Here is a 15,007-nt window from a genome sequence, read left to right on the forward strand (position 1 = left end):
TAAATGAAATTTCACTCTATTCTGTTTTTATATTTTCTAAATGCATGTTACTTATTTTACTGTGAACATATCACCCATGCAAATGTTTTATTTTTATTTTTAATTCTTTTTTTAATCAAAATATCATAACTCGTTATTCTGGTGAAACGACAGAATTCTCTCTGGTGACTAGAGATGTTCCGATACCCCTTTTCCATTCCCGATACCGATTCCAATACCTGAGCTCAGGGTATCGGCCGATACCGAGTACTGATCCGATACCAGGGTGCAGGGCTCTGAACCGGTTCAAGGAACGAAAACGAAAACCGGAAACGAACGAAATTTTGACCGGAACGTAACCAGAAACGGAAACTGAATCAGATTTAATCGTTTTGAACAGAAACGCTCATTTGAAATGGCCATTAACCGGTTGAAAACGTTATTTCTTCGTTCTATTTAATATTTTGCTTTGGCAGTCAACCAATCACGAATTCAAATAGTACAGCCTATGCAAATATGACGCTGACGCATCCAACGTGAGTGAAATGCCCGCGCTGACGCTGTAAAGTGAGATATGCCCGCGCTGACACGCTCAGGCTCAGCTGTCATGTCATCATAGGTTAGGTAAGTTACAATGACAATGCCCTGGCATTAGTTTTTCCGATGATATATGTCACCATTAGGCCTACATTTAAGGGAAAATGAATGTCAAGTAGGCTAATATGCAGCTTGTTGTGCGTTTTGAAACCAGCGAAAATTACAGGATATGTAGAACATGAGTTCACACAACGCCACATCACGCACATGCAGCGGTTCAGAATAAAACTATAGGCTAACATAACACATATACAACAAATGGGAATATTTAGGCCTATAGGCTACGCGAAATATTTCACCATATAATTAGGTCTACATATTAACAAAACGAAAGTGGTTCATTGTGGCGCACTCCAGCGATCTAGGAAAGGAAAGACATTCTGCTTGTTTTCGTTATTTAAATGTCTTTTGTAAATGTATGAATTATGTCTGGCTTTTAAATTACGACCATAAACCATAAATTACAAAGTACAGTTTAGGAAAAAACGTTCCAGTGGTCGCGACGGCGCCTCATGCGCGAGCACACAAATTCTTGCATTGCTTACTTGATATCGCAGCTGTTAAATATTAAAATAAAATACAATCAACCAAACATATAAAACTTTACACTGCTCAATTCAATTCTGTTATACAATCTGCCGTCCTGTGACCACCGCCTGACTGTGCTGTTATGTGAAGAATGATGTCGATAATGCGAGTGAAGTACAAAGCTTACATAATAAATAGCCTAATGCTGCGTTCACACCAAACGCGAATAGAGCGTCAAATTCGCGTCTACCGCGTCTAGTTTGCCGCTTGAACATTTTGAATGCATTCGCGCGTCTAGAGCGAAATAGACGCGCGTAAAAAACAAGCGTTTGAAGCGAAATTGACGCGCGTCCGAGGCGAAATCCGCTTCTTGTGGGAGGGGCAAGTGCTAGGCGGTTGTCTGTTTGCAAGATGGCTGATGTTGATCGTGCGTTCATCGAGAGAGCTACCGCTTTGTATTTGCTCTGGAGAGCAGAACAGCGGCGTAGGGGTCAGCGTCGCGGGAAGGCCGCGGGTCGATAAACGTGTACGTGACTCAAAAGTAAAATGTGTATTTACAACTTACCAGGTAGCCCAATCTCCTCACCGACACTCTTCCAAGCGAGGTCCTTTTTATTCCTGTCTGAAGTATGAACTTGTGTCATAAATCTCTGGGTGACTGCTCACTGATAATATCAGTCGTTCCTCCATTTTGAATGAGTGACTCCGGGCGGGCCTGCCGCCACAGCAGCAAGCAGGCTCCTGATTGGTTAACGCGGCGCGAATTTACGCCAAAGTTCAAATTTTTCAACTCGGGCGTCAGACGCGAATTCGCGTCAAACGCTAAATGCACAAAAAGCACCATTCGCGCGTAACGCGCGTATCGCGCGAAACGCTCAATTCGCGTCATTCGCGCGAACTAGACGCGCGAATGAGGCGAATTCGCGTCTTCCGCGCCGCGCTAAACGCCTCATTCGCGCCGCAAGATCTCCAGACGCGCGTAAACGCGTCTTTACATTGACTTAACATTGAAATCATTCGCGCCAGACGCTCTATTCGCGTTTGGTGTGAACACAGCATAATAGTTTAGCATTCGTCTCGAAAATGGAAATAGTGCCGAATGAGAAAGGTATGCTTCAGATTCACTTTAAATTAATTCGTTTAGCATCTTATTTAGTTTTATTTCTAATAAATAACCCTGTTTTTCACTTCTTCGCTGCTCTAAACAGTGGTTGCTTATGGCAACACAGCACAACTTCCTGTGTTTGCATTCTGAGCCGCGAAGAAGAATTGATTTCCGATTTGCTTCGTTTAGCAAAGATAGCGGGCACAACTAGATATTGTTTAAGAAAATGGTATCGGATCGGTACATGAGTTTAATTACTCGCCGATACCGATGCTAGAATTTTTTCTGGTATCGGTGGTATTTCCGATACTAGTATCGGAATCGGAACAACCCTACTGGTGACATATGCAGGACTTCTCCAATCCTTTAGTCCGCTTAAACCCCGCCTCTGAAAGCTCATGTTCATCTTCCCCCACATCTCAACATCCAATCAGTAACTGACACATAAAACCAAGTCCCCGCCCTAAAGATCTGTCGCTACTTCCTTTTCATTGTGACATTTATAACTTTCTCTGCCTCTGCCTGTCTCTGCTATAGGCCATCCATCTATCCAGTGAGTGCTGACCCATGTTATGTCATGCTGTCTGCCGAAGAAAAATTACTCCGCAACAAATTTATTGTACGTGAAGGGTCGGCGTAATCACAGGCAGGGGGTTTATGGGAGAATTAACATGAAATGGATTATTTATTGTGACATAAATTGACCAGCCTGTCTTGGCCTGTGGATCTTATGTTAAGAGCCACTGTAACCGACTAATGAAATGCTCCCACAATCAGTTTGTCCTGCTGCCCTCATATTTTAACTTGTTGAAATTATGCGACATGTGGGAGCCATCAAACAACATAGCGGCAATGTAAATCTCCTGTTTCCGTTTCTCTAGAGCTGCCGGGAGGAGGAGTGGGGTCACGTCTCTGCTCATTCAGCATCTGGCCCTGCGTCAAACCGATGGCCAGCTTCCCCAAAACATATCACTGACTTCACAAAACAGGCCTGTAATGACTACCAGAGGAGCACTTCAGTGAGGCCTAACTACAGTTTCTCCATTTAAAATCAGCTTACGCACCATCACTGAGCAGGTTTGACATCCATTATGCATGAGAAGGGAAAGAATGGCTGATATATTCATTTTATGATGATGAGCAAAAGTGTTCACGCTGATGTTGCTTCCATACAGAGCAAAAGAACAGATACAGACCAAATCTGCACGGCAAGGTGACAAAAATGTGTGAAGAAAATCTAGTTCTAAATGGATAGACAGACTTTAAATTCCATAGAGTTCCGTTTTTATGCATTCTCAGTATAAAACTGTGAGAAGTCTTTTGCAGAGACAAGCAACACTTGAGGCCCAAAACATACTTGACTCAAGTATGTGAAAGAAAATACTAGTTAATTTCACATTCTATCTATCTATCTTATAAGATCTTGTTGCAAAAGTTATCGCTACAAAACTCTCCAAAAGTCTTTAGTTGGCACAGCACACACAGCTTGGGTCTGGTGCTTAGAAGAGTACCAATAAAAATATGATTTGCTCAGCAAGAAAAAAAAAGAAAAAAAAATTAGGGAACATTGCTGAGCAGAACAACTCTTAAAATTGATCTAGGCCTATTTGATGTGGCCAGTCTATCCAGAACCGCTGACAATGAGAACTGTCCCTGGACCCTTCGACGGGACCTCCCTGCACTGAATGGTGAGAAAGTATCAAAGACTTACTGACCTCCATATATCACACCATAAAGAACTGCTGACAAGAGAAACTGGCCTTTTGGGTCTCTTTTTCTCTTTTTAGACATTTCCTGTCACACCGTAGGGTCTGCATTCATGAATATGAACTGTGATCAGAAACAGGTGTGTGAAAAATCTGGGAAATGTTTCAAATTTGAGGTGTGCAGTGCAGTCCAAGTCCCAATTACATGCTGATAATATTTCAAGGTCACAGTCAATCATATTTAATGATAATTTTCTCAATTTAATCTGTTTTTGTCTATTTGGGAATGAGTTACTGCAATACTAACTAAATAAATATTCTTATTATACATTAAAACAAATTAACTGATTATCAAACATACCATTTCATTACTTTTGTCATTCTTTAATGTTGAAGTATGTAATTTTAGATGTTAAAATGGTTGTATAAATATATATATATATATATATATATATATATATATATATATATGATACACCCTCTGATACGTCTGCATTCACATTCATATCTAATATGACTGAACTTCATTCAAAACTATTATTTGTGCCCTTATGTGTAAAACATTTTTAATGAGGAAAAAAAGTACTGAGTGTACCTTTAAAATGCTCCTTGATATTTTCTTCTGGTTTCTGTTTCTTCAGTATGTGTTAACAGGGAAAAAGATATTCCAATGCTAATTAAGTTTTGCACGCAAAGGGAATGAAACGGGCACAGCAAAGCCAAGAGTCACTTAGCAATAACCTTTCTCAAACAAGGCAACAGTTATGCTTATACATAATTTGGGCTTTTACAGCGGAGGAAACCCTTATTTAATATTTAACACATTTTTGGGACTCAGTGTCCAATCTACATAATATATTTTTTTAGACATTGATGGCACAAAGTAGTTTTGAAAATATTAACATTTCTACTTTAAGATGATCCCTATAGAATGTGATTTGTCTTCAGACCACAAATCAGTACTTTATATAGATTAAAAAGAAAAGCAGAAACATACAGTATGTGAACCACTTGCAGAATCTGTGAAAATGTGAATAATTTTAATAAATTAAGAGAGATCATACAAAATGCAGGTTATTTTTTATGTAGCCTAGTACTGTCCTGAGTACTAAGATATTTTACATAAAAGATGTTTACATTTAGTTCACAAGAAAAAAAACAAAATAGCTGAATTTATTAAAATAACCCCATTCATAAGTATGTGAACCATTGATTCTCAATACTGTGTGTGGTTACCTGATGATCTACGACTGTTTTTATGTTTTGTGATGGTTGTTCATGAGTCCCTTGTTTGTCCTGAGCAGATAAACTGAGCTCTGTTCTTCAGAAAAATCCTCCAGGTCCTGCAGATTCTTCAGATTTCAAGCATTTTTTGCATATTTGAACCCTTTCCAGCAGTGACTGTATGATTTTGAGATTCATCTTTTCACACTGAGGACAATTGAGGGACTCAAACACAACTATTAAAAAATAAATAATAATCAAACATTAACTGATGCTCCAGAAGGAAACACGATGCATTAAGAGCCGGGGGGTGAAAATATCTATCTATCTATCTATCTATCTATCTATCTATCTATCTATCTATCTATCTATCTATCTATCTATCTATCTATCTATCTATCTATCTATCTATCTATCTATCTATCTATCTAATTTAACAAGATTTCAACCACAGGTGAGTCTATTTATTCATTACACAGGTGTCCAGCAGACAGTTGACTATAAAAGGGTGTTAAAACCCCTTCCCATTTCATGCTGTCAGCAATGGCACCACATGGAAGAGAAATGTCACAAGAGAAAGAAAATCATTTCTTTACACCAGAAAGGTGAAGGCTACAAGAAGATCAGCAAAGCTTTACTTATCAGTCAGAATAATGTAGCAAAAGTGGTACAAAATTTAAAAAAAGATGGAACTGCAACCATCTCACATCCACGGAAGTTAACACCTCGACAGGAGCGTCTTCTGATGAGAAGTGTTAAAGAAAATCGACATGCAAGTTCACTGCAGTTATCTAAAGAAGTAGAAAGCCAAACTGGGGTGACTATTTCCCATGACACAATACGGCGTACACTGCAGAGGAATGGCATGCATGGGTGCGGTCCTTCAAAAGAAGCCTTTCCTAAAGCCCAGGGACAAAAAAGCCTGCCTATGTTTGCCAGGGCCCATGCTGACAAAGACGAAGACTATTGGGACTCTATACTCTGGAGTGAAGAGACCAAGATAAATGTTTTTGGAACTGATGGCTTCAAAACTGTATGGTGTCGCAAAGGTGAGGAACACAAAGAAAAATGCATGGTGCCTACAGGGAAACATGGTGGTGTCAGTGTCCTTATGTGGGGCTGCATGAGTGCTGCTGGTGTCGGGGAGCTGCATTTCATTGATGGTGTCATGAATTCACAGATGTACTGCTCTATACTGAAAGAGAAGATGCTACCATCACTCCATGCCCTTGGTCGTCGTGCACTTTTCCAACATGACAATGATCCTAAACGCACATCTAAGGCCACTGTTGGATTTCTGAAGAAGAACAGGGTGAAAGTGATTCAGTGGCTCCTGATCTGAACCCAATCGAACACAATATGGGGAATTCTGAAGAGACAAGTTGAGCATCACTCTCCATCCAGCATCCAGTCCCTAAAAGAGGTCATTTCTGAACAATGGAAAAAGATAGATGTTGCAAAATGTCGCCAACTTGTTCATTCCATCCCTAGAAGACTTGGTGCTGTCATTAAAAATCATGGAGGTCATACAAAGTACTAGATGAAGTAGTTTTTGTTGTGGGGTGTACTCATTTTTGCATCATCCTAATTTTAGTAAAACTAAAAAATATGTAATCTAAGTTGTATTATTAACCTTACTTTCATGTTACAAGTTAAACAGATGTTATATTAGTTGTGTAGAGCTTTGCCAGGAATTCCAAATCTTTGGAAATCTGTGGAACTTTCTGAGAAGTTCTGATTCCATGTGGCTGTGCAGATAACTGACTCAAAGCACTTTCATATGTGCCTGGATCTCTGCCGTGTGATCGGCCTCATTCTGATCACTCTTGTTTCTGGAACATGAATAGACCTATTGCACAATGCAGCAGAGAGCAGCGCTAGACTATTTAGTTGAAATCAAGCCAGTTGTTTCCAATTAAGCATCAAAAGAAATCCATGACACAGAATCAGCGACACTTACTGTATGTTACCATTTATATTATGCACCCACACAGGGCCGTGCATGTGATTCTCCTCCGCAGGTGCGAAGTGGTGGATGATGAAGGGTTGTCTGAAGAATAGAGATCCAGCTCAAATGCATTGCAGATGTATGATTTAGTCTGCCTCACTGTTGCTGTTGCAGAACATTAAAACATCTGTGCTGCACGCATTTACAGCTTCTTTTCTTTGCCCTCTGCCACAGAAAAACAACTCTGCCCTTTAATGAGGCCAAAGACAAGTGGAGGCTTCCTGAGCCATGTGGGCACTTACAGAAGAACGTCAAAACGTGAACAGCAGCCTTGTGGGGAGCGGACAGACTGCCAGTTAGTCTTAAACGGTTAGTTCATGCACAGATTAACATTTTTGGTATAATTTACTCACCTTTGAGTTGTTCCAAACCTCTATGGCTTTATTTCTTCTGTGAAAACAAAAGGAGAAATTTTGCGGCAGTCGCTCTGAACGGAGTAATGCAATGAACGGAGACTTTCAAACTTTACAATGGATGCAAAAGCACCAAAACGACTATTCAAAATGTATTCTTTTGTGGTTCATAGAAGAAAAAAACTCATCAGGTTTGGAACAGCATGAAAATAAGTAAATCAAAGTTAATAAAACTAAATATTATATATATATATATATTATATGGTCCATATAGCTTGTGCACTATATAAATATTTACTATTATGTTTTATATATATTTAAAGCCTTCTGAAGTCATATGACAGCTTTGTGTGAGAAACAGGCTGACATTTCGATCATTATCCACTGCTAACCATCCTCTAGTGAAGGGGTCTAATTCCCATTTTGAAGGGATTTGTCATGGTTCCTGCAGTAGTAATTCACTTCACACTAGATTCCCTCTGAGCACCACATTCTCCAAGACTCCCACAATTCCATTCTTCAGAACTATTATGCTTTGTCTTGCATTTTTCTTGTTAACTTTGTGTACTAATTGATTCATTACCTGAAAAGAAGCCTTTTCCTCTCAAGGGAAATGTCAATGCTAATTGTTCAAATACAGAACCTGCTGTGAGGTTTTAAGGACTAAATACACGTACAGACGAATTCGTTATGATAAGATCTCTGGAATGATAAGCAGCCGCAAGCTGTTTTTGGATGTTCTGTAAAGCCAATTAGACGTAATATAGAGCTGTTCACAAAGACCCAATTATCATGTTTACATTGTCTGGACAAATAGATGCTTTACATTTTAGGTATCTTATTTACCTAATCATTAACACCAAAGACTTCTACACACATCAAACAGAAGATTTACACACACACACACACACACACACACAAAAGTTGATTAGACTTAATGGATTTAGAGTCCTTGTCTAATTCCCAAAGCAGAACATTCAGCTTTTAAAATGTTTTATTCATTTGGACAAAATATAAAAAATGCCTGAAAATATATATATATATATATATATATATATATATATATATATATATATATATATATATATATATATATATAAATAATTATTATTCAGGCATTTTTTATATTTTTGATATATTTTTACTACTGGGTGCAGGACACTATAGTAAACTGTGACATATTATACCCAAAAATTCATCATACAGTGGACTACCTATACAATTGATAAAAATTTGGAACCAAAAATTAACCATGTTTTGCTTATGTGTTATCTGACATAAATAAGAATAATTTTAATAATATAATAATATATATATTCATGTTGCTGACATACAGTTTTGAAAAACATCTATACCATTTTCAACAAAGATTTATATATTAAAGATTTTATATATATATATATATATATATATATATATATATATATATATATATATATAAAATGTATTTTAAATGTAGTTTAACAGTCAATTAATATATTAAATATTAATAATAAAACATTTTCTTTACACTTTTAATGCATATTACATCTTAACTACCAAGCATTTTAAGGTAAAAATATTTTCATAAACATCTTAAATTATGACTATCATTATGTTTTGTGGTTATTTTATGTAATCTTTTTTTAAAATCTTTTTTTAAAATAATTATAATACATTTTAAAATATAGTTTTAATAAATAACGTCAAACTAATGTCAAAGTTTTTATGACTTTTTTTTTTTTTAAATCAGTGAAAAAATCTGTTTAAAATCTCTGTGGTTACACCACCTAGACATTTTTACTTTAAACCCCACTAGAATATCAAAATTACCTTTAAATGAAACATATTGACCATAAAAGCAGTGCATTCAAGTCACTGTCTGTGTGAACACTGCAACTTAATAGATGCAAAAAAATAATAATAAAAAATAAAAGAGTAATGCTCATCACGGCCTCAACACATCTACAAGACTTTCCCCTTGTCAGTATCTGTATCTAAATTTATAGTCATCAGGGAGCTTTATAGTCAGTTTAGTTGAGTTGTGCACCTGATGGAGAAAAATCATTACACTTGCCACATGGGCTTCATAAAGCCTTCACCTCGACTCCCTAATGTGTGCGAACGTCAACTGCAGCAAAATAAAAGACTCAATTTAAAAAAAAAAAAAAGAAAGAAAAAGAAAAAGTATTATTTTGGTGTGATATTTAATAAAAAAAAGTATAAAATTTTAATCAGGGTGTAAATTTCAAAACACATTTTTATGGTTGTCCAAAATGACGTTGGTTTTTAAAAGCATATAGTGTGTGTTTTCCGTGAACTCCAGTGTTCCTCTCATAAAAACCACATTGTGGTTACAAGGTGCTACAACGCGCTGACGCCAGAACTGGGAAAAGCGCTGCCAGCCGAGAGAGCCTGTCCAGCGGCCCCAGGTGGGATTTTTCCACCTCAGAATGAACGAAAACAAACATGTAGCGATCCCGCAGGGTCGCCCAGTTCCCCAGAAATCACCAGGGCAACCGCAGCTCTGGGAACGCTGCCTCACCTGGGCAGGACGTTCACACGCTTCCCATGATTCCTTTCCAATGTTCTCTAATGGTCAAAATGACCTTGAACAATTACTACTGAACCTTGCTTTAATTTGGGGTGTGCTGCTTTTTTATGGCCTTCTCCCCACCCTGCGCGTTACCCATGATTTCATAAGTGCTGGATGGGACCCGGCGGTTAGGGGGGTACGGTGGGGTCACACCACTGAGGGATTTTCTTCCAGCGCCCGCATGCGAGAGGCCCGTGCGAGCTTTCATCCAAGGAAAGCAGCGTGTCCTTGGTGTCCGCGCGGGGTGAGCCCTGTTCCAACGCCCATGCCAGGACACACACTATGCACTATGAAGGGAGTTCCTGACAGACAAGGGGAAGAAAAGAGTTTGATGTGTTGCCACAGCCCCTGGACATTTCATCCTCCGAACATCTGCGTACGGGGCCGCCGAACCCTTTGAACACCTCCTTTCTCTTCTCCCTTGCTAAAATGGAGGAAGTTCAGATGAACTTAGACTGGAGGCGGCGACAGGGTCGCACGGGCCCCTGTAGAGATGGAAGAACAAATAGAGAGGTGCAGTTTTCAAAACCCAAATAAGTAGATCTATAATACCTGTACAGAAATAACCCTTAGCATTCCCATTCATTGTACAGTACACGACCTGCCTGATGTCATCTTTGCTCTTGTTCTTCTGGGCATGTTTTTGAGCCATCTACGCAGACATCACAGACTATCGTGAGCTGTAATAGCAGACAGCTAGAAAATGAAGTCTCAAAGCCTCAAAAATAAGTCCGGCAAAACATCTGCTATATAATAAATTATACTTCTTGCTTGTTTTTCATCAGATTGCACAGGTACATTTGTATGGCTGCCAATGAAGAAGGTCCATTTTAAACATTCTACTTACTAACTTTGCAACTACATGTCAACTACCAGAGAATTAGAAGAGATTGGCCGCTTAAAGGGTTAGTTCACCCAAAAATTAAAATAATGTAATTTATTACTCATGCCGTTCCACACCCGTAAGACCTTTGTTAATCTTCAGAACACAAATTAAGATGTTTTTGTTGAAATCCGATGGCTCAGTGAGGCCTGCATAGGGAGCAATGACATTTCCTCTCTCAAGATCCATTAATGTACTAAAAACATATTTAAATCAGTTCATGTGAGTACAGTGGTTCAATATTAATATTATAAAGTGACGAGAATTTATAAAAAAACAAAATAATGACTTATATAGTGATGGCCGATTTCAAAACACTGCTTCAGGAAGCTTCGGAGCATTATGAATCAGCGTGTGAAATCAGCGGTTCGGAGCCCCAAAGTCACGTGATTTCAGCAGTTTGGCGGTTTAACACGCGATCCGAATCATGATTCGACACGCTGATTCATAACGCTCCGAAGCTTCCTGAAGCAGTGTTTTGAAATAAATATGTTTTTAGTACATTAATGGATCTTGAGAGAGGAAATATCATTGCTGGCTAACTTACTAATTTAGTAAGTTAGTTGACATGGAATTGCAGTTACTTATAGTTAGTAGAATGTCTAAAGTGGACTATCGAAATAAAGTGTTAACATGGAGAAACATGATTTTTGGCCCCATTATGCTGTAGTTGTGCCATGTACCAGCAGAGGCTAACCATGCCAACCAGCCAAAACGGACAAACACTCTAAAAAGCGCGTTTCAACACTGTTGTTCTTCTTCTAAATCGCTGGTGTTTTTAGCGGCAGCTTGCATCATCACTACGTTGAATACGCACGAAGAAGTAGTAGTAATAGTCGTCTGTTTTATTAGAAGCAGAGACCGTTCTTTGTTAGAAGTAAGAAGAAACCTCATTGCTTGACTGGCTAACGTACTCTCTGCTGTCTCAGACTACAACATCTTTGACTTGTGTCGGCCAGACGGCCACCCTAGCTTCTCAAATCACGCGAAAGAGAGAGGTGAGCTGCCGTTGGTTGCAGTTCGCAACCTCACCGCTAGATGCCGCTAAAATTTACACACTGCACCTTTAATAAACCATTCGCCGATAGAGGTTGCCTATTTGAAACAAAGGCGTAACTTGATGATGCTGAGATTGAGCGCAGAATCACGGGAGGGGTCGTCTTCACCTCAGCCAGGGGGACAAAATCTGACAGGACTCGGGCAGAAATCATGTTCATGGATGAGATTATTAACATTACTGTAGTATGAAGCAGAGTAGGGCCGAGTGCTGTGGGAGCTGAACGACGCCGCTGGAACGATTACTAATGAGAGACGAGCGTGACACACGGCTCAGAACTTTTATTATGCCAAAGTCGCTTCTTCCGGTCAAGTGCATGTGGGGTAACGCAGCGCTGTTTATCGTATTAGATACATTTGAGCGTGTTGAAAATTATGTTATAATGTTACTCTGTGCATTCGCTCGCCGGCTGCTATGAGACACTTGTTGCACACTGCAGTAAGCTAGATTGATATTAGAATATCATATTAATATAATCAAGAAAACGAGATACAAACAATAAGACTAAACGAGTTGAGCTATATAAGAATGATTAGTTTTCTGTCTATAAATGTATCCAAACAGTTTTTCCCTTGTCTAATAAACATATAATATATTAAAGTGTCTTTAGTGTTTCCATGGTTTTTACAAAAATAAAACCGGGAATTGAGGGTAACGCGGGTATGATGTCATTGATATTTAAAGGGTTAGTTCACCCAAAAATTAAAATTCTGTCATTTATTACTCACCCTCATGCCGTTCCACACTCGTAAGACCTTAGTTAATCTTCAGAACACAAATTAAGATATTTTAGTCGAAATCCAATGGCCTCCATAGGGAGCAATGGACACTTCCTCTCTCAAGATCCATAAAGGTACTAAAACATATTTAAATCGGTTCATGTTAGTACAGTGGTTCAATATTAATATTATAAAGCGACGAGAATATTTTTGGAGCGCCAAAAAAACAAAATAACGACTTATTTAGCAGAGGTGTGAAGGAACGAAGTACAAATACTTCGTTACCTTACTTAAGTAGAAATTTCGGGTATCTATACTTTACTGGAGTAATTATTTTTCAGACGACTTTTTACTTCTACTCCTTACATTTTCACGCAATTATCTGTACTTTCTACTCCTTACATTTTAAAAATAGCCTCGTTACTCCTATTTCATTTCAGCTTGTTTTCATTCCGGCTTGAAAAAAACAACTATCCAGATAAATCGCACCATCCGGATAGAGTGAATTTGATTGTGGTTGGATGAGAATAAACATAGGCTATACAATTCTGACACCCTATTGGTTTGTACGCGATCCATCACACCTGCACATGACACAAATCACGTCACACTCCAGCAAGGACGACAGTGTTGGGGGTCGTTACTCAAAAAAGATTATTTATTAAAAGTTATTATTTCTCTACTACTGGCTCATTTAGGCTATCAAACGGCTGTTTTCTCTTCGTCCTCTGCAAATTATGCTAGGTAGTTCGGTAGAGAGACGTTTGAATTAATTAGCGTAGCCTATACACGGGTTTTTAATCTTTTTTTTTTTTTATTTTTTAGCATGACCCTTTTTATTTATATGACCCATAGTCATATACAACCATGTAGCTAAACATGCCTAAACGAATTAATTTAAAACGAAACTGAAGGTAAACCTGCGTTGCTCTCATGGTGTTATACCTCTCTCTTTCGGTGAAGTGGAGCAGTGCTCTTGCTGAATGGCACGGATTGCACTACGAACTATTGTACATTTTATATGTTTTTTTTTTTTTTAACTGTATTTTATTTTTTATAACGAACAAGCTGCGATGTCATGTTTCCAGTGCTTTGTTGTGTGTGCGTGAGGCGCGGGCGCGATCAAACAGCTGTCTTTGCCAGGGACTTGTCTCATCGTCATGGCAACGGTTCGTGGCCAGGTTAGATTACGTCAGGCCCTGCGTTCCATTCGGAAGGGCTCATCCCTATGCCCTAATCCCTTCAAAAGGTATACCCTCCGGAGGGAGAGCTTCGAAGGGATGAAGGATGTAGGGGTCAAAAATACTCCTTTTTTAGAACACACTTCTGCGTCATCTTAACGAGACAGTCAAGGGGGATAGATAGCGCAAGCTGCGCCCTTTGTTTAACGTTAGTTTAGGCCTATATATTTATTTATTTTTGGTTTATCGCACCATAATGTATATTGTGTCTATGTATTTGAAACATTTGAATGGACTGATAAAGTTGTAAAGTATTTTTTTGAAGTACAGTGTCGTTTTGACCATAATAATGTACTAAATCTAACTCGTATAAATATTACAGTAGTAGCCTATAGAAAAATACTATACATTCATTTATAGGTAAAATCGAACAAACAACTTCCCTGTGCAAAGGATCATGGGGGCCCGAAGTGTCCATCAGTTGTACCCTTCGAAATCCTTCATTCCGAAGGGCCCTTTGAAGTGGCCAGTTTTGAACACTTCGGTTTGGAACGACCCTTTAATATGGCGGCCATGATTGTTGCCGTTTGTTGGATGCTCAGACGACCAAACAAATGCAGATTAAACATGTTCAGTCTGGTAAAAACAGACTCCAACCAACGCCAACAGGGTTATCACACCTATCCAACAAACTCCAACAGACGAGTTTGTTGGCATTTTTTGGTGCGATGTGAACTGAAACAGCTGAAAACTACCCGTTAATGTCAAGCCCTGATTGTTACTAAGCCTGCCCTGGGTACACCAAAACTACCCGCATTTTTCTTTCCTTTGCCCTAACAGATTCCTGCAGTTAAGCTTGGATGTACATTTACATTCCAATAAATGTTATTGATGACATTTTGAGGAGGTGGAGTGCACAATAGACCCCTGTAGCGCGGCCTAAGCTTTTGTCCTTAATGGCATTTTTTTCCTTACATTACTTTTACTTTTATACTTTAAGTAGTTTTGAAACCAGTACTTTTACACTTTTACTTGAGTAAAAAGCTTGAGTTGATACTTCAACTTCTACAGAAGTATTTTTAAACCCTAGTA

The 15,007-nt window shown here is 38.7% G+C and overlaps 1 long non-coding RNA gene across 2 annotated transcripts in view; it reads left to right on the forward strand.

Moving 5' to 3' along the window:
- Positions 1-15,007, forward strand: part of LOC125270669 — a 23,720-nt gene continuing 8,713 nt past the window's right edge. The window contains exons 1-3 of one of the 2 annotated variants that reach the window (XR_007185403.1): positions 1-603; positions 3,091-3,286; positions 7,322-7,456. This is a non-coding gene — a long non-coding RNA (uncharacterized LOC125270669). Of the gene's footprint in view, positions 604-2,675; positions 2,829-3,090; positions 3,287-7,321; positions 7,457-15,007 lie in introns of those variants that run through there. The other variant, XR_007185404.1, reaches the window with a different exon arrangement.

Source organism: Megalobrama amblycephala, linkage group LG6 (assembly GCF_018812025.1).
Source record: "Megalobrama amblycephala isolate DHTTF-2021 linkage group LG6, ASM1881202v1, whole genome shotgun sequence".
NCBI classification, from domain to species: Eukaryota; Metazoa; Chordata; class Actinopteri; order Cypriniformes; family Xenocyprididae; genus Megalobrama; species Megalobrama amblycephala.